At 47.9% G+C, this 26,053-nt stretch overlaps 1 protein-coding gene across 2 annotated transcripts in view; it reads right to left on the bottom strand.

Moving 5' to 3' along the window:
* The window catches only part of ALDH1A1 (aldehyde dehydrogenase 1 family member A1), a 68,692-nt gene extending 48,004 nt beyond the window's left edge, over window positions 1-20,688 (bottom strand). The window contains exon 1 of one of the 2 annotated variants that reach the window (XR_014539802.1): window positions 20,086-20,223. The gene's annotated coding sequence lies outside the window, so the exon portion shown is untranslated. Of the gene's footprint in view, window positions 1-20,085 lie in introns of both variants that reach the window. The other variant, XM_083576964.1, reaches the window with a different exon arrangement.
* Between the last annotated feature and the right edge of the window lie 5,365 nt (window positions 20,689-26,053).

The raw sequence follows: 26,053 nt of genomic DNA, 5'->3' as shown, positions 1-26,053 counted from the left end.
CGAACCACCAACCTTCTGATCGGCAAGTCCTAGGCTCTGTGGTTTAACCCACAGCGCCACCCGTGTCCCTTAGAACTTAGGCTATCCCTGTCCAAATGGTGGCACAGCTGGGCCACCAACTGAAGCTGATGGAAGGCACTCCATGCCGCCAAGGCTGCCTGAGCCTCAAGTGACAGCAAAGGATCCAGGAGTACTCCCAAGCTACATACCCACTCCTTCAGAGGAAGTGTAACCCCATCAAGAGCAGGCAGCCTTCCAGCCATCCGGTCTAGGGAGCCACCCACTAACAGAGCCTCAGTCTTATCTGGATGGAGCTTCAGTTTGTTGGCTCTCATCTAGTCCATTACTGAGGCAAGACAATGATCCAGCACTTCCACTGCCTCAGCTGCAGATGTAAAGGAGAAGTAGAGCTGCATGTTGCCAGCACATTGCTGACAACCTCCTCCAAACTCTGTTTCAGGTTAAACAGCATAGGGGATAAAATTAAACCCTGGAGAACCCCATGTTGAGGATTCCACAGAGCTGAAGAGCATTATTCAAGCATCACCATTCATGTAGGACCAGAACCACCACAAAGCAGCGCCAGGAGGATGCTATGGTCGATGGCAGGGTGGATCTACACACAGGGAAAACGCCCCCACTATAAATAAGTCAGAAGTTAAATCATTATAACAAAAGAAAAAATGTTATGTAAAATTTGCATAGATTTTTTTTCTCTCTCTGGTGCCATCTGGTGTTGCATGTTTATAACAAATTGGTGTTGCATGTTTATAACAAATTCAAAACGCTGTTTTTGGACTAATGCAGCTGAGTCCTTAGATTTTTCTGAATCCATGGAGGGCTTCTTAAGGAGTGGTCTTACTACTGCCTCCTTCAAGCAGGCAGGGACCACCCCCTCTTGTAAAGAGGCATTAGACACCTCCCTGGCCCAGCCAGCTGTCCGCTCCCTGCTAGCTTTTATCAGCCAAGAGAGGTACGGGTCCAGAGTGCAAGTCCTAACTGATCCAAACACATTGTCCGTGTCCTCAAAACTTACTAACTGAAATTCATTCAACATAACAGCACTAGACAGTGTTCTGGACACCCCATGAACAAACAAAAATCACAAATGGATTGCAGAAATGAATCCATTAGGAAAATGGGAAAGTGAAACCAACAGATTTGTCTATTTCTCATTGTGGGGGGGGGGAGAGTCCAATTCATGGGAGGGAACCTAGGGCAGCAGCAGACAGGTCATGTATGCAGGAGACCTTCAGAGATGGGTGCTTCGGGCAATTATCACTTTGCCAAGGTAGGAGAGGTGGTGTCCACTGGAAGGATTTTGTGAAAGGACAAGCGGCCTTTGTGCAGGGCATTGTGGCATCAGGTTAGTATACATTTGAGAGTTCGTTCCTTAAAGATGCATAAGACTAGGCAGTAAAGTTCTGGCAAACAGTAAAACCTTTCTCCTGACTATACATTGCAGGTAAAAAGTCACCTAGTTCAGTCTCCCCCCACCCCTCCCAAAAAAGATCCAAAAATATTTAGGAAGAATGCTGCATTAACTGGATTTCTGCCACTTAAAGGGAGAAAAAAAATTGGGGGTGGGGATAGAGATGGCAACCTTCCTTGTGAAATGCATGCCATGTTGATTGGGCTGCCTTGCCTTTCTGTGCAAAATGTTCTCCCTCCCTCCATGACTGACAATTTTTTGGTATAAACTAGATGCAGGGTGTGGTAATGCTCAGAAACATCAGCGAGGTTTTGAAGTGCTCAGCCTTGCCCTTTAGCCCTGCATATTGCAACACAAGATGACTGGCACAGAGCTGTTCGCCTTATAACATATCTGGCGTCTCTTAAAGATTTGTATCTAATATATAATGTTTCATACAAAGAGATGGACAAATCCAACCTTGTACTCATCCACGGATGCACCACTATGCTGTGCACATATACTGAAGAACACATACACACACACACCAGCCTCTGCAAGGTTTTATTTTCCCTGTTCCTGCATGTAGTTAGAAAGCAGAATAATTTATCCAGTTTATGTGCATTTGAAAAGCATTGCTTTCCATGAATTCCCTTTCATAAATATTGTGCCGTTGCTGGCTCTGCTGCTTTGCCTTCATCAGCAGCCTAAAATTCATGGTATGCAGAGCTAACGACAGAGACAGTTCCACTTGCTTAATTTCTCCTACCAGGCTGCTGTGAAAGACAAAGGAACGGGATCAATAAAAATGGCAGCCCTGCTGTAAGCTGCAAGTCTTTTCTCATTCAAAAATTGAAAAGTGGATGCAGTCAACTGGAGGTGAAGAAAAATACTCTGCACAAGTCTAGTTGGCACTTTATTTTTATTACTTTATAAGCCCCAGAGCTGCACTGTGAGATTGAAACCAGATTCAAGGTTCACACCCTGCAAATACCTCAGTCAGGAGGACCAAGGTCTGTTCACCTGTTGAGCAAGATGGCTAGCTGCCCAGAACCACACCACCAACCTGTCCTGTCCTGTCCTTCCAGTTTAGCTCAAAGCCCTCATAGTTTTGCTTGTTCCAGCAAATCCTTGGTAGTGCCAAAGCCACTCCAGAAATAAGCCATGGGGCACATTACAAAATACATACTTCAACTTTATAAAGGCAAGACAGTTTCTGTCTGAAAAAAGAGTGGCATCGGGTGAAAAGCATTTCATTCTTGGCTACTATCACAATCTGGGTTCAGTCCCTAGAAAGAACTTCAAGCCTTGAACCTTTGAGTGTTGGAGTGATGTGGCTCCCTGGGGCGAGCCTGCCCTGTGTCCCCCAAGCTAGTCTTCTCCCCTCAGGTGTGGTGCTGGTTCTGTCATCAGTGCTGAAGTAAGATTCAGCTGTCAGTCTGGCTGACATCAATATGAGAAATGGGCAGGAGGCACCATATCAGCCTTTGCTCAGAGAGCAAAATGTCTTGGGCTGACCCTACCGTTCATGCAAGGAACAAAGCAGGACTTTCCTCACACGGTTGGGATGTGGCAATGCCCCAAATGGCAAAAGAATACATAAAGTTAAGATTTTAAATGAGCATATTGTATTTCTATAACATAGATATGAAAAGAGTTAAGAACTTTACAAAGAATATGTCTGTGGCCTATGGCCAACAGAACATACGGTAAGCAAATAATTGTAGTTTCACAGCACTGAAAAACAGACACCGTGCAAATGATGACAACAATATATCTCTCTAGCCGCACTGACTGCATGTTATCTTCCTATGCTGACTGTACCACAGCACAAAGATATGGTTGTCCAAAACCTTGACACCCTGAAGAAAGACTGTGGTGTAGTCAGCATTTGGAAGATATATCCAGTCAGCATGACTAGATATGACAGAATACATTGTTGTGATAATATGTGCAGTGTCTGCATTTCAGGGTTTGGAAGTCACGTGAAACTGTTTGGTTAGTACTATATATAAATGGTTTGGTTAGTATTGTCTCCTTCTCTGAATGCACCCCTTCTGGAGTTAGGGGATGCATGGAGTTTCCAGTTTCATGAGCCACATGCTGCCATATGAGGCCCCTGCCAGCAGCCCCTTCCCGCTCTGCAATTTCCCCCTCAGTTTTCAGGGGTCTCTCCAGGTAGAGCAGGACATAAGACCCAGAGCAACACTGGGCTCAGATCTACTTGCAGTCTTCCTGAAACCACTTTCCATACTTAACTGCTAGACAGAGGTTGCTGCAGTTATGGGATTTTTCTGCTTCAGGTGTCAAAATACATTGATTAGCCTTGGATGCTATATACTTTGATTTTTTGAGGGTTGCCATTTCCTGCTTTGTCTCAGGTGGCAAAACAGCTAGGGCCCGCTCTGCTTATGAATGCTTGCTTTGGCATTTTAAAATTTTCTTAATATATAAAGCATCCACCAATATTACTGACTTTCCACTTACTACAAAGCTTATGGGTTATAATTGTGCCAGCAAACAGATCAGATTCCACCAGGACAAGTTTCCAAACAGACAAGGAATGATTAATAGAAAGTTAGGTATTCTGTACTGTCACTGGAAGAAATGGAATGCAAAGACTTTATTGTCTGCTGAGTTCCTATCGATCCCAGGGAGACTTTGGCACCCCTTTCTTTGAATTGTTCTTGTTGGACACAATCCAAAGCACGCATGTTGAGTTTTCTGCTAACTTCTGTTATGGGAAAGGCTCTGTGCACAGGGGCACAAACAGTTTTCCTGCTGTGTGCACAGAAAAGGTTTTGCTTGCAGGGGAGAGTTCCTACCAAGGCAAGACATGTTTTACCTATGAGGCTGTGTGCTGCCGTGGCAAATATTTGTCTAGAGTTACAGTGTTCGCACTCAAACTCTATAGTTTGGGAACGGCACAATGTGTATTGTGGTTCACACCAAGCAAATCACATCTTTAAAAACATACACCCTCTTGTGCAAGGGGTGAATTTCTTCTTTGCGTGCCCAGGCGGAGACCCGCTGACCCCAAGAGACCACCAGAAGGAATAATGACTCGTGACAATGTGTTATGGAATTAAAAATTGGCCACAACTTTATTAAACCTTTCAGATGTAGGAAGACCTCGGCTTAGGCACTGGGCACGTATCCCTCCCAGCCTGCAGCTGGGGAACGGGGGCTCCTCAGGGTGAATGGGATATGGGAGGGTGCGCTGCAAGATGCTTGTGTACGCAGGGAGCCCACCCCATATCCCCGCAACACAGGGGAGTTCACTGACAACCTTTCAGTGCGTGGCCAGTGACTTCCTATCTACAAACCCCTTTAAGAGGGGACCCTGGAATCGCCACCGCGGGGGGCGGGGTGAGTCACTACTTCACGCCTCCCCCCATATACGGAAAATAGACTAAAGGATTCCGCCCAAGGCCTCAAACCGCCAAAGTTGTGACAAATTGCTAAGGGGAAGGCAAAACCTGCCAATGTAGGGAAATTCCTTCCCGGTTCTTCAACAGCAACCATCAAAAGTCCATAGCAGCACCCACTGAAGAGGAAGAAAAAATGGTTAACCTGCAAACAAGCAATAGACAAAGGGAGGGTTGGGTGGGTGAAGCTCCGGAGCCGAACGCATGTTTGCTGCCGGCTCCGCCTCCTATTTATGCAACTGGCCACACCTCCCAAAGGTGCTGATAGGTTAACTGGGGTTCGGTGGGAACCCCCAATGACTATGACAAGGAGGTGGGCCAGCCGCACCAGCTGGTGAGTCCTATGTGGCCAGAGGTGCCGCGTGCGGTCCTGCAAAGGGCGCCCACAAAGAAAGGTGTGAGCACTCATTATTGCACATTGCATCTTGGAAACGAATGCATACAGTGTCATGGTAAGCAAAGTATGTGGGGCATTTTAAGCAATCACTCATAGTAAGAATTAGTTCTTACAATAAGAATTTGTGCTGAGTCAAAGCATCACCAAGTGAAGACTTTAGAATGAAAGCGGGCGCTGGCGGAGGAAGAGGAGTGCGGGGGGAGCGCACCGCCCCCAGCAGCTTGATCCCAGTGGGGTTCCATCGTGGCTGCCCCCCTGCCTGAGCTAGGCGCCCCACCCCTGCAGGTGGCATGCCCTGCCCCCAGGACGCACACTACACCCCGCCTGCTCTCCACCCCCCCCCCAGTGCCGGAGCATGAAGCTCCACCACTGAAAAGGGGTTTGTGGTGTTCAAAATACCCTCATATAAACTTCACATATGCAATTAATTCATGTCTTCTGTGATTGTTTGCAAACTTTACAACCATCTAAGAAGCAAGTTGTGGCACAGTGCAGGGTGGGCAGGATGAGTCACCCAGCTGCTTAGACCTCAAGATGAATATCCACTCAACTCTTCAGACGTGATGTGGTTTTTGCAGCCTGACATAGCCCCTCTCCCCATCTTCTTTGTCCCGGCTCCCAGTCTCTGGCTCCAACAGCCATTGAGAGATGGCTCTCCTGTCTCTCCTAGCAGCTGTGTGATTCAAATTTGCCCACCTGCAATTTGGCCCAATCATAGCTGGGCTTGGAGGAGTGGCAATGGGGGTGGACCTGAGGCAGACTTCCTGGTGGGTACAAAAACTGGTCTGGGCTTCACCTGAGACCACAGTTGCCTGCAGATCACCCTCCCTCCCACCCATATTTTCATGGTTTTCACTGTTCTGTTGTGCAATTGTGTGGTATTTGATAGACCTTGCTATGGTTCTTATGGTTGCCGTATGTGGGGTTAGGGAGGAAAATTTCTCAACAGAAGAACTGGCCTGTTTTGAGGGTTTCGCCTACCTCACAACAATCATCACAACATGTGCGGATATGACATTGGGTAAATTCCTAGTCTTTGGCAAAGGGGAAATTGTGAAACCTCTGCTTCTACCTCCTTGGTGGTGGGGAACCCCGTTAAAGGGATCCATGGGGAGGTCCATACGTCCAGGCAAGGGCTGAGGACCATAGCACTCTCCAATATGGCAAGTCTGTGGGAATTGCACCTATTTGATGTATGTCATAGGTGAACCCCAAATCAGTCTTGAACCTTGATATCCCTCCAGCAGGATGTGTACAAAAAATGGAAAAGGGGGGAAACCACCAAAGAGGAATTCAAACAAATAGCCAGCACGTGTAGACACAAAGTCAGAAAAGCTAAAGCACAGAATGAACTCAGGCTTGCTAGAGAGGCTAAAAGCAACAAAAACGGCTTTTATGGGTATGTTCGTAGCAAAAGGAAGAACAAAGAAACAGTGGGGTCACTCAGAGGAGAAGATGGTGAAATGCAAACAGGGGACAGAGAAAGGGCTGAACTCCTCAATGCCTTCTTTGCCTCAGTCTTCTCCGATAAAGAAAACAATGCCCGACCTGAAGAATTTGGAGCAAATGATTCAGCAGAGGAAACACAGCCCAGAATAACTAAGGAGATAGTACAAGAATACTTGGCTAGTTTAGATGTATTCAAGTCTCCAGGGCCAGATGAACTGCATCCAAGAGTATTAAAAGAACTGGCAGATGTGATCTCAGAACCACTGGCAGTCATCTTTGAGAATTCCTGGAGAACAGGCGAAGTCCCGGCAGACTGGAGGAGGGCAAATGTTGTCCCTCTTTTCAAAAAGGGGGAAAGAGAGGACCCAAATAATTACCGCCCAGTCAGTCTGACATCAATACCAGGGAAGATTCTGGAGCAGATCATTAAGCAAACAGTCTGTGAGCACCTAGAAAGGAATGCTGTGATCACCAATAGTCAGCATGGATTTCTGAAAAATATGTCATGTCAGACTTTTTGACAGAATTACAAGCCTGGTAGATGAAGGGAACGCAGTGGATGTAGCCTACCTTGATTTCAGCAAGGCATTTGACAAGGTGCCCCATGATATTCCTGTAAAGAAGCTGGTAAAATGCGGTCTTGACTATGCTACCACTCAGTGGATTTGTAACTGGCTGACTGACCGAACCCAAAGGGTGCTCATCAATGGTTCCTCTTCATCCTGGAGAAGAGTGACTAGTGGGGTGCCACAGGGTTCTGTCTTGGGCCCGGTCTTATTCAACATCTTTATTAACGACTTGGATGATGGACTCAAGGGCATCCTGATCAAATTTGCAGATGACACCAAACTGGGAGGGGTGGCTAACACCCCAGAGGACAGGATCACACTTCAAAACGACCTTGACAGATTAGAGAACTGGGCCAAAACAAACAAGATGAATTTTAACAGGGAGAAATGTAAAGTATTGCACTTGGGCAAAAAAAATGAGAGGCACAAATACAAGATGGGTGACACCTGGCTTGAGAGCACTACATGTGAAAAGGATCTAGGAGTCTTGGTTGACCACAAACTTGACATGAGCCAACAGTGTGACGCGGCAGCTAAAAAAGCCAATGCAATTCTGGGCTGCATCAATAGGAGTATAGCATCTAGATCAAGGGAAGTAATAGTGCCACTGTATTCTGCTCTGGTCAGACCTCACCTGGAGTACTGTGTCCAGTTCTGGGCACCACAGTTCAAGAAGGACACTGACAAACTGGAACGTGTCCAGAGGAGGGCAACCAAAATGGTCAAAGGCCTGGAAACGATGCCTTATGAGGAACGGCTAAGGGAGCTGGGCATGTTTAGCCTGGAGAAGAGGAGGTTAAGGGGTGATATGATAGCCATGTTCAAATATATAAAAGGATGTCACATAGAGGAGGGAGAAAGGTTGTTTTCTGCTGCTCCAGAGAAGCGGACACGGAGCAATGGTTCCAAACTACAAGAAAGAAGATTCCACCTAAACATTAGGAAGAACTTCCTGACAGTAAGAGCTGTTCGACAGTGGAATTTGCTGCCAAGGAGTGAGGTGGAGTCTCATTCTTTGGAGGTCTTTAAGCAGAGGCTTGACAACCATATGTCAGGAGTGCTCTGATGGTGTTTCCTGCTTGGCAGGGAGTTGGACTCGATGGCCCTTGTGGTCTCTTCCAACTCTTCTATGACTCTATGATTCTAAGATGGTAGCTACCCAGCGCCAAGCAAAAACTCATTTACATCTGCAATCAATAAAGTTGTGGCCTAATTTAAATCCAAGAATGTTATTGGTGGTTCTTGGTTTTTCTGCTATGGCTAGATGGGGTGGGTTCACTGCACCCTGGCAGCAATCTCCCTTTCTTTCTGAACTGTGTTGCAGGGATACACAGGCTGCGGTGTACAGAAGGAAGAGACAGAAAGTTGCCCAGTTGTCAAGACACTTGGGTGATTCTTCCTCACTTCCACCTCTGGGCTGTGACTTACATGCATTATAGTGCAGGAAGAGAAGAAAGTATCCTTGCTTTGCCTGGTGAATCAGAAAGAGACATTCCCCTTTCTTCCTGTACGTGTAATTCCTGTGTTGTAATTCCTGTGTTGTAATTTCTAGCAGAGCACGGCAAGTGACCTCTTGTTGCCTAGGCAACAGAAGCACACCCTACCTCATATTTCTAGCATAATGCATGAACTTTATTTATCCTCAAAGTCCCCACTACCAATAATCTATAAAAGGGAGATGCTTTAAAACCCCAAACGAGGTTGCAACAGTAGGACTCATAGGTTAGAGACAGACGGTAGAAAAATTTGATTCAGTTCACATTTAAAGGTGAACCTTTAAAAGCATAAAAGCATAAAAGCATAAAAGCTGAAATATTAGTGTAATTAAATCCAAAACTGCATTATATTGGGGAAAATTGCTTGTGAACAAGTGAATATTAGGTAAAATTGCGCACAAAATATGTAAAGGGAAACTATTACTAATTTTTATGAGGACATTTAAAAAATTGCAATCAGATGTGGAAATGTGGAGCCTGGAAAAACGAGAAACAGGAATTTGACAGATTGTCCCATCCTCCTCTGCCCTAGTAATAATTCACAATGAAAGATGTTTGAAGGGCTATAATAAATAGTCCATAGTCAAAGCAATATATGCTGAGCTAGACATGCAAAATAAAATAAAATAAAAATAAGCTAGAAAATCTAATGCCACTTCCATTGACTCTTGTCAGGGTTGGTGCCAACTAGTAAATGCAAAACAATATATGGGCAGAATTTTATTTCAAGGCCAAAGGCTGAAAATCACTGATAAGCCTAAACTTATTACAGAGGAAGTTTGTATCATCTGAGCAATGATTTAGCAAAGACTGCATTGTGCTTGTGTACAGTGCTGATCTACTGAATTTTTTCAGAGCTTGGTCAAGATAGGTCAAATAAGGACATGCACATCTTAAAAGCACATGCCTTAAACAAATTGCCTGAAATATATCAACATTTTTTATAAGCCCACTCACCCCTTTTCGTGCGGTGGCATTGCGGGACAGAGGAGGCTTCACTGGGGCCCCGACGAGGGATTTCAAACTGTAGTCCCCTCCCTATCAGGAACGGGATCCTGCCTGCACCCTGCTTTGGCAAATGGGACTTGGGCTGTGCCGGGCATGGAGCCGATGGAGCCAACGGTGGACTTCTCTCGGATCCGCCCCTTGCCCATTTAAGCAGCCAGCACCTGGGGTCTCAGCCTGTTTGTTCCTGTGCCGGGTTTCCCTGCCTACCCACCCTCTGCTGTGGCTACGGTGGTCACCGTCCTTTAAGGGGCTGGGTAGGAATTTGCCCACTGGGCTAATTGGCACTGACCCAGTGGTGTTGCCTACCTCATAGCAATCATCACAGCTGGTTGAGCATTGGGGCAATCCTTTGTTTTGGATGGACAGGAGGTTGTAGTCTCTGCCTGCCCCTCCAAAAGCTGGCATATCCGTTAAAGGGATCTGGGGTGAAATACACTCAGAGTCGCAAAGTGATTTCATGCTCTTTATTCAGCTCATAGTGGTGAGGAGGAATGAATGAAAGTCCCCTCAAAGTATCTGCTTTATATACATTATTTGCACAATGGGCTGCACATGATTGGCTAATTCTGGAATTCTACTGTAAGCCAATCAGGTTGTGGATTCACTTCTATCTGGAGCATGATTGGGTAGTTCCTGCCAACCAATCATACTGCTGCATTGTTCTAGGACCAATCAGACTGCTGCTTCTGAATCCTATTGTTCTAGGACCAATCAGACTGCTGCCTTTTGGATCCTATTGTTCTAGGACCAATCAGACTGCTGCAGTTTGGATCCTATTCAACTCAGTACATAACACCCCTCCCCTCTAAGTTCCAGTCCTGCCCGGGAGGTCGCATTCATAGTCCTCAAGGTACGCCGGCGGCCTACGTGTGCGTTGCGGCCTGGGGTGTTCCCTGGTCCGGGGTTCAGGTTCTGGCTCGTGTTCCAAGGATGCTGGCTGTGATGGGGCTGTTTGGTCTGGCGCAACCGGCTCGCTCAGTCGTGGTCCTGGTTCCGGTGTCCTTTCGGCCTCGCGGGTCCTCTCTGTATTTACTGATTCTGCCTCTCCTGCTTGCCCCTGCTGCTCTATGGGCCTCACTGCCCCACTGTTCCCTTGGGACTCCTCTGACCTGTCCTCCTCCTCCTGGTTTTCTCCTGGGAATCGTCGCCGTATCTGGTCGCAGTGGCGGCGCCAGCATTGCCCCCCATCTGTTAGCACCTCGTACGACACGGGACCAGTGACCCTGGTGACTGTGGCAGGTACCCATGCAGGTCCTGCCCCAAAATTCTTTGCATACACTGGGTCCTGGGCCTCGAAGGTCCGGGGGTTCCTGCCTTCCCCCACCACTACCTCATCCTGAGCTCTATCGGGGTGAAGGCGGTCCAATCTGATTGCAAGGCGCCGACCCATTAGTAGTTCAGCAGGGCTCCGGCCAGTCTTTGAGCTGGGGGTGCTGTGCTGTGCTAGAAGGAATGTGGCAATGCGGTACTCCCAATCCCCTTGCGTCATGCGGCGAAGGGTGTCCTTGGTGGTCCGCACCATGTGTTCTGCCTGGCCATTGGTGGCAGGGTGGAATGGCGCCGAACGGATGTGGCGGATGGCGTTCTGCACTGTGAAAGTTTGGAATTCTCCTGACGTAAATGCAGTCCCGTTATCTGAGACGAGAGTGTCAGGGAGCCCGTGGGTTGCAAACAGCCTGCGTAGTACCCGGATGGCTGCGGACGTAGAAGTGGACGGTACCAGTGCGACTTCCAGCCATTTGGTGTAAGAGTCCACCACTATGAAGAATGTTTTCCCCTGAAAGGGGCCAGCGAAGTCCACATGCAGGCGTGACCATGGTGCTCGGGTGGACTCCCAGGACTGGACTGGGGCCCTTGGGGAATCTGGGCGGGATTCTTGGCAGGCCTGGCAGTGTTTGACCCAGGCCTCTATCTCTCCGTCGATCCCCGGCCACCACACATAACTCCTGGCAAGGGCCTTCATTCTTACTACCCCTGGGTGTGTCTCGTGTAGGGCTGTGAGGACCCTTTTGCGGAGGGGCTGGGGAACAACGACCCTGCTTCCCCATAACAGGCACCCCTTGTGGGCCGACAGTTCATGTTTGCGGGTTGTGTAGCCAGCGAATTCTGGCCCGGGGCTGCTGCTGGGCCATCCCCTCCACACCCAGTCCAGGACCCGGGAGATGACCCTATCTTTCTTGGAATGGTGTGCAACTTCTTGTGCCTGAATGGGGCGCTCGGGAAGCAGCTCCAGGCTCATAACCTCTTGTGCAGGTGCTGGGTCGGGGCCTGTTTCCGGTAGTGGTAGCCTGCTGAGGGCGTCCGCATGGCCCATCGCCTTCCCAGGGTGGTGAATCAGTGCATACTGGTAGCTGGCAAGGAAAATTGACCACCTGAGGACACGAGGAGACAGCACTTGGGGGGTCTGCTTTTCGGGGGCAAACAAGCCAAGCAACAGCTTGTGGTCAGTCACCACGGTGAAGGGCCGCCCGTACAAGAAATCATGGATTTTTTTTACTCCCTTCACGATTGCCAGACCCTCCTTGTCGATTTGCGAGTAGTTCCGCTCGGTTGCGTTGAGTGTCTGGGAAAAGTATGCCACCGGTACCTCTCTTCCATCCGGGAGTTGGTGTCCCAGGACAGCGCCAATGCCATAGGGTGAGGCGTCGCATGCTAGCACCACCGGCAGCCTCTCGTCGAAGTATGCCAAGACCCAGTTTGAGACAAGCAAGTCCTTGACTGCCTGGAATGCGGCCTCCTGGCGCTGGCCCCACACCCAAGGGGCCCGCTTGTCCAGGAGTCTGTGTAGGGGCTCCGCTACCGCCGCCTTGTGGGGAAGGAAGGAATGGTAAAAGTTCAATAGTCCCAAGAAGGCCTGAAGTTCAGTCTTGTTCTTGGGCGCTGGGGCATCACAAATGGCCCGTACCTTGTCCCCAGTCGGGTGGACCCCTTCTGCGTCCACCATAAATCCCAGAAAGTCCACCTGAGGCACTCCTAGTAGACATTTTTCCCGCTTCACCTTGAGACCCGCCGTCTTGAAACGGTGCAGAACGGTGTGGAGGCGGTCCTCAAACTCCTCTGGTGTGGGCCCGGCAATCAACACATCATCAAAGAAGGGGGTGACACCAGGAATCCCTTTAAGGAGAGAGTCCATTAGATTCTGGAATATGCCTGGTGCCACGCTGACACCGAATTGCAGCCGCTTTACCCTGAACGCTCCTCTGTGCGTCACAATCGTCTGTGCCTCTGCTGTGGCCTCATCTACTGGCAACTGTTGATATGCTTGGGCCAAGTCCAGCTTGCCAAAAATGTTCGACCCAGCCAGGGCAGCAAGGACATGGCTGACCACTGGCACTGGGTATGCATGGGCCGTGAGGGCCTTGTTTATGGTACATTTGTAGTCTGCGCAGATGCGGACCGAACCATTAGGCTTGACGGGTGTGACGATTGGGGTTTCCCAGGGGGCATTAGGCACCGGCTCCAGCACTCCTTGCTCCACGAGTCGGTCCAATTCCTCGTCTATATGGGGTTTCAGGGCGAACGGGAGCCGGCGGGCCTTGAGCCTGACCGGTCGTACTGCGGGGTCAAGCTGTAGAGCAATGGGGGGGCCCGTATACTGTCCCAATTTCCCATCAAAAACCCCCAGAAATTCCTTGCATATGGCGTCCACGTCCACTTGTAAGCTCGTGTGGTTCACCCCGGTGATGGCTAGCCCCAGTGGTCCAAACCATGCCAATCCCAGTAAACTAATGTAGGGGCCCTTGACCACAAGCAAGTCCAGTTGCCACGTCCACCCTCGGTATTGCACCCTGAAGGTCCCCACCCCCATTGTGGGGACCTTACGTTTCTGGAAGTCCCGGAGGGTGAATGGGGCTGGCCTGAGTTTGGGACCCCCAGTAGGACACAGTTTCCTTAAGGTCCTTGCCGAGATTATGGATAGAGTCGAACCCGTGTCAAGCTCCATGCGGCATGGGGCCCCCTCTATCTGTACCTCTACATAAATTTTCTCTACGTTGGGGTGGGGCAACTGGTATACCTGGAAGTCCGTGAGTTCCGTCGAGTTGCCTTGGTGCGTTGGGCCCCGGGACCTGGGGCTCTTGGATTGGTCATCTGATGTCTGGCGTCTTGTGGGCCGAGCCCGACACACCCGGGCGATGTGTCCTGATTTTCTGCACTGCCTGCACTCTGCGTTGCGGAAACGGCAGGTTCTCCTCTTGTGACTTTCTCCACAGCTTGCACAGTTCCCTCCTTCTCGTCGAGGCAGCTGTGGTATGTGCGCTGCTTGAGTGCGCTGCTGTACTCGGTGCACCTCCTCCCTGTTGGATCCTGAGTCGTCGGTGAGGTCTTTGTGGTGGACCCTCGGTTGGGACGGCTGGCTCGGCTGTGCCTCTTGCGTCGACCTCTCGGCAGCTTCCGTTGCCAGGGCCTCCTCCAGAGTGACCTGGAACGTTAGGTTCTTCTTAGCGTAGAGCGTTGCAGCTTCTCATCCTTCAGGCCACCGACGAGGCGGTCACGAAGCATGTCCTCCAATTCTGAGAAGTTGCAGAACCGGGCGGCTTGGCGGAGAGAGGTCACAAACCCAGTTATGGTTTCCCCAGGGGCTTGCTGCTTTGCATAGAAGACATTTCGACGAGCCACCACTGAGGGCTGTGGCGAAAAGTGCCCCTTCAGCTGTTCCATTATTGTTTTGTATGGAACAGTAGCAACGTCTTCAGGCGCAAGGAGAGCCCGGGCGATTTCAAACGTCTCCTCTCCGCAGACGCTGAAGAATATTGCCCTCTTCTTGGCGTCTTCTTCCTCGGTGACCCCTTTGGCTTCTAGGAGGAAGGTGAAACGGGAGGCGTACGCTTCCGAGTCTCCAGATGCTGGGTTGAACGGTGAGAAGATGCTGTCGGCTGCCATTCTGAGTTCCTTGTGTCCCGGAGCTGAAGCCTGGATACACGGTGCGAGGCAGCGGTGCGGCAGGTGGCGGGGCTGCTGTGCTGTGTGTGGCAGTCAGCTCAGCGGGATCACATCCTCGTCGCCAGTGAAATATACTCAGAGTCGCAAAGTGATTTCATGCTCTTTATTCAGCTCATAGTGGTGAGGAGGAATGAATGAATGTCCCCTCAAAGTATCTGCTTTATATACATTATTTACACAATGGGCTGCACATGATTGGCTAATTCTGGAATTCTACTGTAAGCCAATCAGGTTGTGGATTCACTTCTATCTGGAGCATGATTGGGTGGTTCCTGCCAACCAATCATACTGCTGCATTGTTCTAGGACCAATCAGACTGCTGCTTCTGAATCCTATTGTTCTAGGACCAATCAGACTGCTGCCATTTGGATCCTATTGTTCTAGGACCAATCAGACTGCTGCAGTTTGGATCCTATTCAACTCAGTACATAACATGGAGGGAGTGGCCATGTCCGTGTGCCCTGGCAGGGCCAGGGCCGAAGGCACTCCCCCAGACGGTGGTCCCTGCGGGGGTCATTCTATTGGATGTAAGTCTAGGAACCCCCACCTGGATTGACAACGCATCACTTTCGGCGAGCAGACCAGAAGTATTTAGATTGCCCCATGCCCAAGCCAAACCTCTTTCATCTGTATTCTATAAAGTTGTGGCCTGTTTTGACCCCAAACCCAGTCTTATTGGTCTCTTATTATACTGGTTGGGGTATGGGAAGTCTGATGACTGGTCCGGCAATGGTCCAGGGGCTGAATCCAGATGAGGGAAGTGCCATAGAACTTTCCATAGGCATGATTGGCCACTGTGAGAACAGGATGCCTTTGCCTAGATGGCCTTTTGTTCTGATCCAGAAGGATAAGTTGAATGAACAGATTTATGTTCACACACTAGATCGTCACTTTCTTTTCCCCTGCATGCCCCCCACATTTACTTCAGAGCCCCCCGCCCAACCCTCAGGGGTAGATGTTGAGTGTGTGCAGGGGGCTCTAGGGAGAATGAAAAGAAGGTGAAGTTCCACAGTGTGAGCAGACCTCCATTTTTTTCACACATGGGCAGCATTGCATACAACCACATATATTTAATAAAAAGCACACTGAAGTTGTTGTAAGACATGCAATCAGATGAGTTCCATAAGAGATTCGAAGGATCTTTTGTTGAAAGGAGGATGCACAACAAAATAGCAAATGTGGTTTGGTGTACATATATGTTAAGCAAGCACAGTGGGGCAAAAATAAATAAATTCTAATTTCACATATTTACTGATGGCAGTGACTGACCAGGAAAGAGAGCTTGGGATTGTGGTAGGTTAGCAGCTCAGTGAAAACATGGTTAGTGTGTGGCAGTAGTGAGGAAGGTAAATTCCATGCTTGGGATTAGGAAGAAAGAAACTGAAAATAGACCAGACAGCATCATAATGCATTTTTATACATCTATGCCGTGGCTGCAACTGGCATCTGGTGTTTAGTTCTGATCACCACATCTCAAATATGAAACAGTAGAGCTAGAAAAAGAATAAAAAAGCAATCAAAATCATCACGAGTTTGAAGGAGCTTGCCTATAAGAAAAGGTCAAGTGTTGAGCCCTCATAGTTTAGGGGGGGGGGGAGGGTGAGGATGGACTGACATGATACAGATTTATAAAACAACCCACGGTGTGGATACCATTTCCCCCCTTCCTTTCCCGAGAGTCATTCAATGAAGATGGTTGGTAGAAGATTCAGAAGAGAGAAAAGAAGATGTGGTGATGACCACTAGTCTCGATGTCAGGGACTGCACTTAAATTTATGGAGGATCAATATAGGCAACGATTCGCCCCACAGATTGCCCTGCAGAAAGACAGAGGCATCTTCCCTCTTAGTGCTTTGGTAGTCTCAGTGTCAATCTTATTATAATGTTAGAAAGCGGAATGTGATATTGCAGTAAGGAATTGAAATTGCCGGGGGGGGGGGGGGCTTACTTGTTTCTTTTCTTAAAAAGAAGGAAAATTATACTATGGTGGTGGAGGGAAGAGCCCGCACCCATCAAAAGACAACCCCCCCATGTTCTTTTTTTTAAAAACTTTTCATCTCTTTATTTATTTTAAGCAATTTTTAATTGGTTTCTAAAGAAATACAAATACATTAACCATTAAACACTTTCCAGCCATGTTTGTTTTATCCATTGTCTCTAGACATACAGTGTTGTATTGCTAAAGGAGAAATGGTAGCCTCATACTATGGGACTACATCACGCTCACTATTGGTTAAACTAAAACAGAAAACAAAAAACCCCACCACCACCTCCTGCAAGAACTGTTTCAAAGTGTGTCCAAGCAGCAGGTCTCTCGTGAAAACTTTACAACGGAGGTGACAGAAACACTTTCGAATCACAATGGGCTCAGAAAGGGCCATAGCTCAGTGGTAGAGCAATGCAGAAGATCCTAGGTCTAATCCCTGGTATCTCCAGAGAGGGCTGGCAAATGACCCTTCTCTGAAAGCCCAGAGTAGGCAATCCTGAGCTCAATGGATCAGTGGTCCATCTTGGTACAAGGCAGTTCCCTTTGTCCTTAGCGCTTTCTGGAGTAGGGCTTAAAAAAAAATATCTGCAGGTGTTTGAGAGGTGCTATGAACCCCCTGAAAACCCAGTTACAAGTAAAGTTGGGGCTCTTGTACAGCTGGGGGAATGGAAGGATACAAGTCACAGATAACAAGATCCAGGTAAAGTGCACAAACCATTGAAGTGGTAATCCTGTCTATGTACACTTACCTAGGAATACGCTCTGCGGAACAACTGAGAGTGATATTCAAAGTTAGTGCTACACAGAGTAGACCCATCCTTAATATCATTATATCAAAGTAAGCACCATGGAAACAGCTGATAGTAACAAACTAATAATGAATGCATTCCGGGCAAGGGTGTACTGTACTATTGTCTGCAAACATTCTTCTGTGCAGCTGCAAACTGCTTGTGCAAAATCTATATCCAGCTATTTAAGAGCAGAAGGGAAACATTGGCTACTATTCAGCGATCTATAGCATGAATATTAAAATGACTGAAAGGGCAGGAGTCCCAAACTGGATGGCAGGAAGCATTCTCAAGGAGAAAATCCTGCAGGATACGGTGGGAGCTTTAATTTAAATGGGGGTTATAATGGATCTTCAGTTTAGAATTAGAAAGTTCTATTAGCAAATTATTGGTACATACGTTAGATCACGGTCAATGTTTTTAGGATTAAGATTAATGGGACTGTCATCTACATTATCTAGAAATAGCTGCACAATCATAACCTCGTCTTCTCTTAACTAAGTCCTATGGAATTCAATGAGGCTTACTCCCAGTTTAGGAGGATTAGAATTGCAGCCTTAAGTCTCTGTTTTTATTTAAATGAGATTTTTTCCAAAAATGTGCTTAGGATATCATCCAAAACAGAAGTACATTCTGTTGAAATATTGGCATTTACTTCCAACATAATTTATAATTGATGTGTAAATCATCTTAAAGCCTAATATTTCAGTTGAGTTTGGACAGATAAAAAAGCATGATAAGAAAATCAATGAGATGCTTGAAAATCAGACATTTGTATTGGAAGGCTCCATAAAATTTTAACCCAGAGTAAATACTATGCCTAGGTTATTAAGAAGTATTAAATAGTCAAAGTGGGTGGAAAACTCAAGAATGATTATATTTCATTTTATATGTGTTTATTTCAAAAAGCGATGAAACATACAAAGGCAAATGGCAAGGCAAAGCAAATCCTTTAAAATACTGTTCTAGGATTGCAAAATAATCACAAATGAATTATTTGTAGTGTTGTAAACTAACATGCTTCTGTTTGAACTGTGAATGTCAAAGTCATCAAAGGTTAGTGCCTCTGCCTTGACTTTTCAGACCTGCAGTATCTTAAACATGCCTAGTCATATTATTTATAATAACTCATTTTAATTTTAAATATATTTATTTTAATTCAGCCGATGTTCAGACTTGCTGGTTAAGCTTGAGATGCACATTCAGCTGGGGTAAATTAATCTGTCAGGAGGAATATTAAAATGTTGCAAAGAAGAGCAAGGAAAACTCAGTCACAAAGAAGTTGTTTTACAAGCAATATGGGTAAAATTTATATGTTGATTAATCAGAATCTTCTCCCCTACTTCCATAGATTGTGAGGCAAGGCAAATGAGATGAGTGATTTAGCAAAGAACATGTATTAAATGTATTCCAGGTTCTTCTGACAACCATCACTAGAACTATTGGTACGTCTAGTACATGAACAAATTTGAATATCTGAAGTCAAAACTTTAGTCTAAATTATAACAGGGCAGGGTTCTTAACATTGCAAATATTATTCTGTCTTTCTTTGTATAGAGGAAATCTCCTACAGTAGTTTACATTTTAGAAAGCTGCTTTGCTTAAAACAAAAATGTTGTAATCCATTTATTTCATTTTACTTTTGTATGTAGCACGCCCCTTAAGACATTAGATTTACTAGCATCTTTCACTGATTCCTACCGCTGGTGAATGCCAAAGTCTAATTTGTTTTCTTTTGAATCATTTCAAAAGCTACATTTTGAATCATTTGAATCATTTCATATCTGCATTTCAAAAGCTGAAATGGAAAAATAAACCACTTAAAGGCTAACTTGATTATGTTATTACATAAGATGTCCGCCTATCCTTCAAGGGTTATTATGCAGGATTCTAAGGACACTTAGGAGACAGTGGCTGTTTTTGTAATAAATGAATCCTGTTTCAACTTCAACATCACTAAAGTCAACAATACATTGTCTGCATTTGAGTATGTTCTGCCTAGTCTGGATTGCTTTTAGGAACTCTAGGAACACTTCTGAAACATCAGTATCTAGGGGCATTTTTAAGCAGGGTTTCCCCCCCCCTATCAGCTTTACTAATTTCATCTGATATAATTACAAATATGCACCTTGGGCATCATCAGCAATTCACTTTTTCCTATTTCAGAGTCAGCCATTTCTAATGAGAAGTATAAACAAGCAAGAAATCCTTCCTAATAAATATAATGTGTATAATATATATAATGTATATAATATAATTCATTTCCTTTTATTTCATTGGGTAGCAATTCTGTCTGCTTCCTTCTCAAGTGTACTGTAAACTATCTGCATGATGGTTCTGTTTGCTTTTCACTTTCAAAGAAAAACTGAACAGACCGTCTTCATATATCACACCGTTCACTGTTGTGTAGATGCATTTGGAAGTCAACATCTACATGCTGCAATTTTATAGCATTGCTGTTTGCATTGCACATACAATTAGAGCATTCCTAAATGGGCAGTAAAGGATCTTCTCTGAGATCGGTCCAAAGTAAGCATGATTTAAGTGCCAATTTCAACCAATTCCCCCGCAAAAGAAATATATGAAGATAATCAAGAACCCAAGGTCCTACCTTTCCCCGTGCACGTTGAGTTCCTAGATGGGATGCACTTCGCTCAAAAGCACACTGCGTCCTATAGTCTGTGATCAACACTACAGTCAAAGCATCACGCATGACCTCTCTCTATATATGCACACAGCAGTCGCCGCAACAAGTGGCTATCGAGAGTCCTACTTCATCCCCCTGTTTATCAAGTGAGGTTACTCATAGAAACAGATCCTTCAAGCAAACACTAAATCTCCATTGGGAGGAAACTGAATGATACACTTGGAGGAGGAGGGGGAGGAGGATCTTATTTTTGACATAGCAGATGAAAATACCCACAGCTATTGCACATACCATTTATTCTGTTAACCATGTAATATACATTGTCATTTTGACGTCCAGACCATTTCTCTTCTTCCATCACCTCCATGTCAATCCAATTCACTCATTCTTACCAATGATGAAATGGGGGTGGTGAGAGGAAACATGGACAGATTGTTATCCTAGATCCTGTATTTGCAGGACGTTTTAAAACCAGCCAGATTAAGCATCGGGAAGATGTTAGCCTTGATAAAGGAAGCCCCACTGGCTTTCTGTCTCCCTGAGACAATGAAATCACATAGTTGTGTCTGTGTGTCTTTCTGTTTGGGATTGTTCTGTTTTAACACATAAGAGATTGAAGGTCGACTACTAGTCTTAATTAACTCAAGTTAAACTAATGAGGGTGGGGGAGGGAGAGGGAGAGATTGAAGGTTGGGGGAGGGGTGGCTACAGAAAGAAAACGGATCATTAACCAAGAAGGGTTCAGTTTCAGCTAAGAGTTAGGTGGAGGAATGGATACAGCCAGACTCCATTCTTAGCAGGGGGAAAGTTTGCTAAATGCTATTCTTCTGATGCTGTAAGTAAATATTTAACTTGCATCTGGGAGAAGCCATCAAAGACCATCTGGAGTTAAATTCCAGTTCCTATTTTCATTTGGATGCATTTCAAACTAGATTCCAAAGCCAAAGGCTTTCTACTATCCCTACTCTGCCCATTCTGCTTCACTTCAGCATATTATTGTCCTTATGTGGAGGCTGTACAGGTTTATTTAAGAGTCATAACATCAAGCCCTGCCTGGTTATGGGCAACTTCTGTGATACATCCAAAGCCTACAGCACCGGCCTCCGCTAGAAACCTCCAAGAGCGGTGTGGTTTCTCCACAATGCCTACTATCCATGTTGTCAGCAGCACGCCTTGTTTGGCCTCTGAGCAAAAAAAGAGAGAACTATTTTCAGCATCCTTCATGCAGAGTGGCAGAAGATATAGACTATATATGTAGAATATATAGTTAAAAATTTAAATGGCATTATTTCCATACACTCTTGGCTTTGTTTTCCCAAGATAGTCTACGCAACACTGGATTTAGGGCTGTGTGTGAGGTTTCCCCATGCAGGCGCTGAGCCAAGGGGTCTCAGAACGGAAGGTGAGAGGGAGGGGGCATGAAAATATGAAATATTGGGCAGGGCACTGTAATGGTTATAGGGGTTGCTCGTGCGTAAGTTGCCGCCACTCCTGGCTAGGTTGCCTGGTTAAACCTTTTCTGTCTGGACAGCCCTTCACTTCGTGGCTGTTTAAGTCGCTAGCAGAATCCGTCAGTGGGCGTTTCTTGAACCTCTTCCAGCAAAGAAGTTCTTTGACGCCAAGTCTCCACCTACTCTCCCTGCGCGGAAGTCTTCTGCGCAGGGTGGGTGTGGGTAGCGGAGGACCCGTGCTCTCCCCGCTGGTCTCCGGCGAGGAGTCCTGGAGCCCCCTCGCCGATTCCCCCATCTGCCCCCCTTTATCCCTGGTGTTACACTGATTTCCTTCCCCAGCCGATGAGCTGTCTCTCTCCCTGCTGGGCCCTTCTCCAGCATCGCTTGGGAGCCTTGCCTCCGCCTCTGGCTCTGATGGCAGTTCCCTGACATCCACCTCCCCCCCAGGACCCCCTCCACCCCCGGCCCGACCTTTTGATCCAACTTCGTCCCTTTCCTCAGCCGATGATGCGGGGAATCCCCGGAAGGAGCTGTCGCCATCCTCTGAGGATTCAAAACCCGCTTCCCACCCGCTCCAATCTCTTCCCGCGGGGTGGGCCTCCCAGTCTGATTCTTCTCCCTCTGACGCCTCTCCTCCCTCCTCTTCGGAGGCAGGAAAACCCACAAAATCCTCTTCATCGTCTGTGGTACCAAATTGCTCCTCCCAGAATCTCACTAGTGGTTTTGGTTTATCTGGAAACAGGCTGTGGAACTCCTTCACAAGATACCCGTCATTGATAGCCTCCGCGAGAACCCACGTGTTTTCTGACCTGGGTTCTCCCTCCCAAGCTACCAAGTACTCCACCTGGCGCCCTCGCCACCTTGAATCGAGTATTTCCGTGGCTTGGTTGTGGTGTTCCCTCTCCTCTACCTGCGGGTGTGTGGTGACTTCTCCCTCTCGCCCCGGGAATTCCCGCCCCTCCCTGTACGGTGAGAGTAGGGACCTATGGAACACCGGGTGTATCTTCATGCTGTCAGGCAACTTGAGCTTGAATGCCACGGGGTTCACCTGCTGTGTTACCTCAAAAGGTCCCAGCCGCCTTGGCTGCAACTTCTTGCACCCTCCCTTAAAGGGTAACCCTTGGGTTGACAACCACACCCAGTCTCCCACCCGAATGGTCTCCCCTTCCCGACGGTGCTTGTCTGCCTGCCTCTTGTAAATTTCCTTGGCCCGTTCCTAGTTCATCTTAAGTTGCTGGTGCAAGGCCTCCATTTCTTCCACAAACTGCTCTGCCGCAGGTACGCTCCACCCTTCCTCCCCCCTCCCCGGGAAGGCCCTGGGGTGACACCCATAATTGGCCATGAACGGGCTCATTCCCGTGGACACATGTTCAGCGTTATTGTACGCAAATTCAGCCAGCGCTAGTTTGTCTACCCAATCGTTCTGTCTCTCGCTGACGTTGCAGCGTAGGTATTGCTGGAGTATACTATTCACTCTTTCTGCTTGCCCGTTGGTTTCCGGGTGTCTCGCCGTCGAGAAGCCCACCTCGACCTGCAGCAAGCTCATGAGCTTCCTCCAGAACCGGGAAGTAAATTGTTTCCCGCGATCTGAGATGACCCTCGAGGGATCCCCATGCAGCCTGAAGATGTGATCCACAAACAACCTGGCTGTCTCCTCTGCCGTCACCGCATGTGAGCAAGCTATGAAATGGCACATTTTTGTCAGTAGATCGACTACTACCATGACAGCTGTCTTCCCCCTTGACTTGGGCAAATCTGTCATAAAATCGATGGACACCACCTCCCAGGGTCTTCCCGGCATGGGTAAGGGTTCCAGTAACCCTGCGGGGGCAGCCCTCTCCCCCTTTGCCCTCTGGCAGCGGTCGCACCCCCGTACATATTCCCGTACATCTTCCCTTACCCTTGGCCACCAGAATTGCCTGGTGACAAGCAACATGGTTTTGTGTTGACCAAAGTGCCCCGCTGTTGGGTTGTCGTGGAGTTGTTTGAGTACCCTTCCCCTCAAGGTCTCCCCCGGTATGTACAGCACCCCCCTGTGGTACAGTAGCCTTTCCTTTTCCTCAAACCCTCCATGGTTTTCCCTTCTGTCCCGGAGTTCCCTGATTTTAGTTTGAGCGAATTCGTCGTTTCTAGTAAGCCCGGCCAGTTCTTGTTTCCCAACCAACACTCCCCCACACACCCATCGGTTCTCGGGGAACACGTGTCTGACTTCTGGCGGTCCCTCTCCTTCCATGTACTCTGGCTTCCGGGAGAGAGCATCTGCTCTTACGTTTTCCTCTCCCGGCACGTACTGGATCTCGAAGGAAAACTTGGAGAACTCCTGTGCCTATCGAATCTGTCTCTGGTTGAGTACTCGCGCAGTCCTCCAGTATTCCAAGTTCTTGTGATCCATACACACCTGGATCTTGTGCTGTGCCCCTATTAGCAGATGTCTCCATCGTCAAAATGCTGCATAAATTGCAAGCAGTTCACGGTCATACACCGTGTAGTTTTGCTCCGACTTGCTCAGCTTCCTCGAGAAAAAGGCGCACGGCCTCCAGCTCTGCTGGGCCCCTGGCTGCAACAGTTCCGCTCCGATGGCTCGGTCTGATGCGTCGGTCTCCAGCCTCATGGGCTTCTCCAGATCCACGTGCAGGAGCTGCTCTTCCGAAGCGAACGCCTTCTTCAGTCTTTCAAAGGATTGCTGGGCACTTTCTGTCCAGACGAACTTCTTTTTGCTACTGAGACAATCTGTGATGGGCGCTGTCAAGTGGGCAAAGTTCTTGATGAACTTCCTGTAGAAGTTGCTGAACCCTAGGAACCTCTGCACGTCCTTCCAGGTTTTGGGGGCCTTCCATTCCAGCACCGCCTGCACCTTGCTGGGGTCCATAGCTAGGCCCTTGTCTGACAACTTGTACCCCAGAAACTCAACCTCTCTTGCGTGAAATTGGCATTTTTCCAGCTTGACCCACAACTGGTGCTTCTGCAGTCTCTTTAGCACTTCCCTGACGTCCCTGACATGTTGTTTCTCATTGTCAGAATAGATTAAGACGTCGTCCAAAAAGGCTACGCAGTTCTTGTACAGCAAGGACCCCAACACGTGGTGCATGAATGCTTGAAAGCAGGCGGAGCCCGACTGTAATCCAAATGGCATAACTAAGTACTCAAAGGCCCCCAGGGGGGTGAACATGGTGGCTTTCCATTCGTCCCCCTCCCTCATCCTAATCAAATTGTACGCTCCCCGGAGGTCCAGCTTAGTAAATATTTTCCCCTGCCTCACCCGTGTTAAAATGTCGTCAATCCTGGGCATTGGGAAGGTCACGGGTTCTGATACAAGGTTCAAGGCCCTAAAATCTACGACTAATCTAGGCTGATTAGTATCCTTTTTGTCCACAAAGAACACCGGACTGCCCCCCACCGCCTTTGATTCTCTTATGAAACCTCTTTTCAGGTTCTTGTCAATAAATTGCCGCAACTCCTGCATTTCCCGGTCAGACATGGCATACAGCTTACCCACCGGCAGCTGAGCCCCTGGGAGTAAGTTGATTTGGCAGTCAAAGGGCCTATGGGGGGGTAGTCTATCCGCCTCCTTCTCGCTGAAGACCTCCTGCAGGTCAGCATATTGTGGTGGCACCTCCCCTTTTGGCTCCACAGCCATCCCAGCCACCCTGGCCACGATCATCCTTGGGTTTCCCCCCCTAGACAGTGTTCCAAGCAGTAAGCTGACCCAAAAGTGACCGACCGCTGATGCCATGCCACTACTGGATCATGTAGTCCCAGCCAGCTCATCCCTAATATTATTGGGGGTCCTGCCAGTGTGGCTACGTGAAAGGCAATGGTCTCCGTGTGCCTGGAAACCCTCATTCTCATTGGTGGGGTCTGGTGCGTCACTTCCCCTCCCAGAAGTTCCCTGCCATCGATGGTGGTCACTTGCAAGGGAAAATCCAGGGGCAGCAGGTGGAGTTGGTGCTCTAGAACGAAGTCCTTGCTAAAGAAATTGCAGGAGCTGCCTGAATCCAGCAGCTCCTTCACCTTGACTGGGTGCCCATTCGGGAGTTCTAGCACCACTTCTATGGCTATAGCTGCCCTGGGAGGGTCTGGCTGGGGCACTTCTATTGGTTGCTGGCCTGGCTGCTGTGCCCGCTGATTGGCAGCCAAGCGTTGGCGTTTCCCTGTGCCTGTCCCTTTTCCCCCTCCTCCTCACAGCCAGCAGCTCCCACCATCCCTTGCCAGGCCTTTCTTTGAGGGCAGACCCTGGCAAAATGTCCTGGCCGTTGGCAGAGGAAACACTTCTTGTTGGTTTTCCAATCCTTTCCCTGCCTCTTGCGACCTTCACTGGAGTTTGAAACCTCTCTCTCTCTCGCGCGCGCCATCTATTTCCATTGGCTCAGCCGGCTGGGAAGGCTGCCTCGGTATTTCAGGAATGCTGTAGTCATGGCAACGTTCCCCTCTTCCTTCGCGCTTCTCCTGAGCCCACGCTTCCTGTCTTACTCCAATCGCAA

Source organism: Podarcis filfolensis (assembly GCF_964270895.1).
Source record: "Podarcis filfolensis genome assembly, chromosome: 11".
NCBI lineage: Eukaryota > Metazoa > Chordata > Lepidosauria > Squamata > Lacertidae > Podarcis > Podarcis filfolensis.
This window is presented reverse-complemented; position numbering and strand designations above follow the sequence as displayed.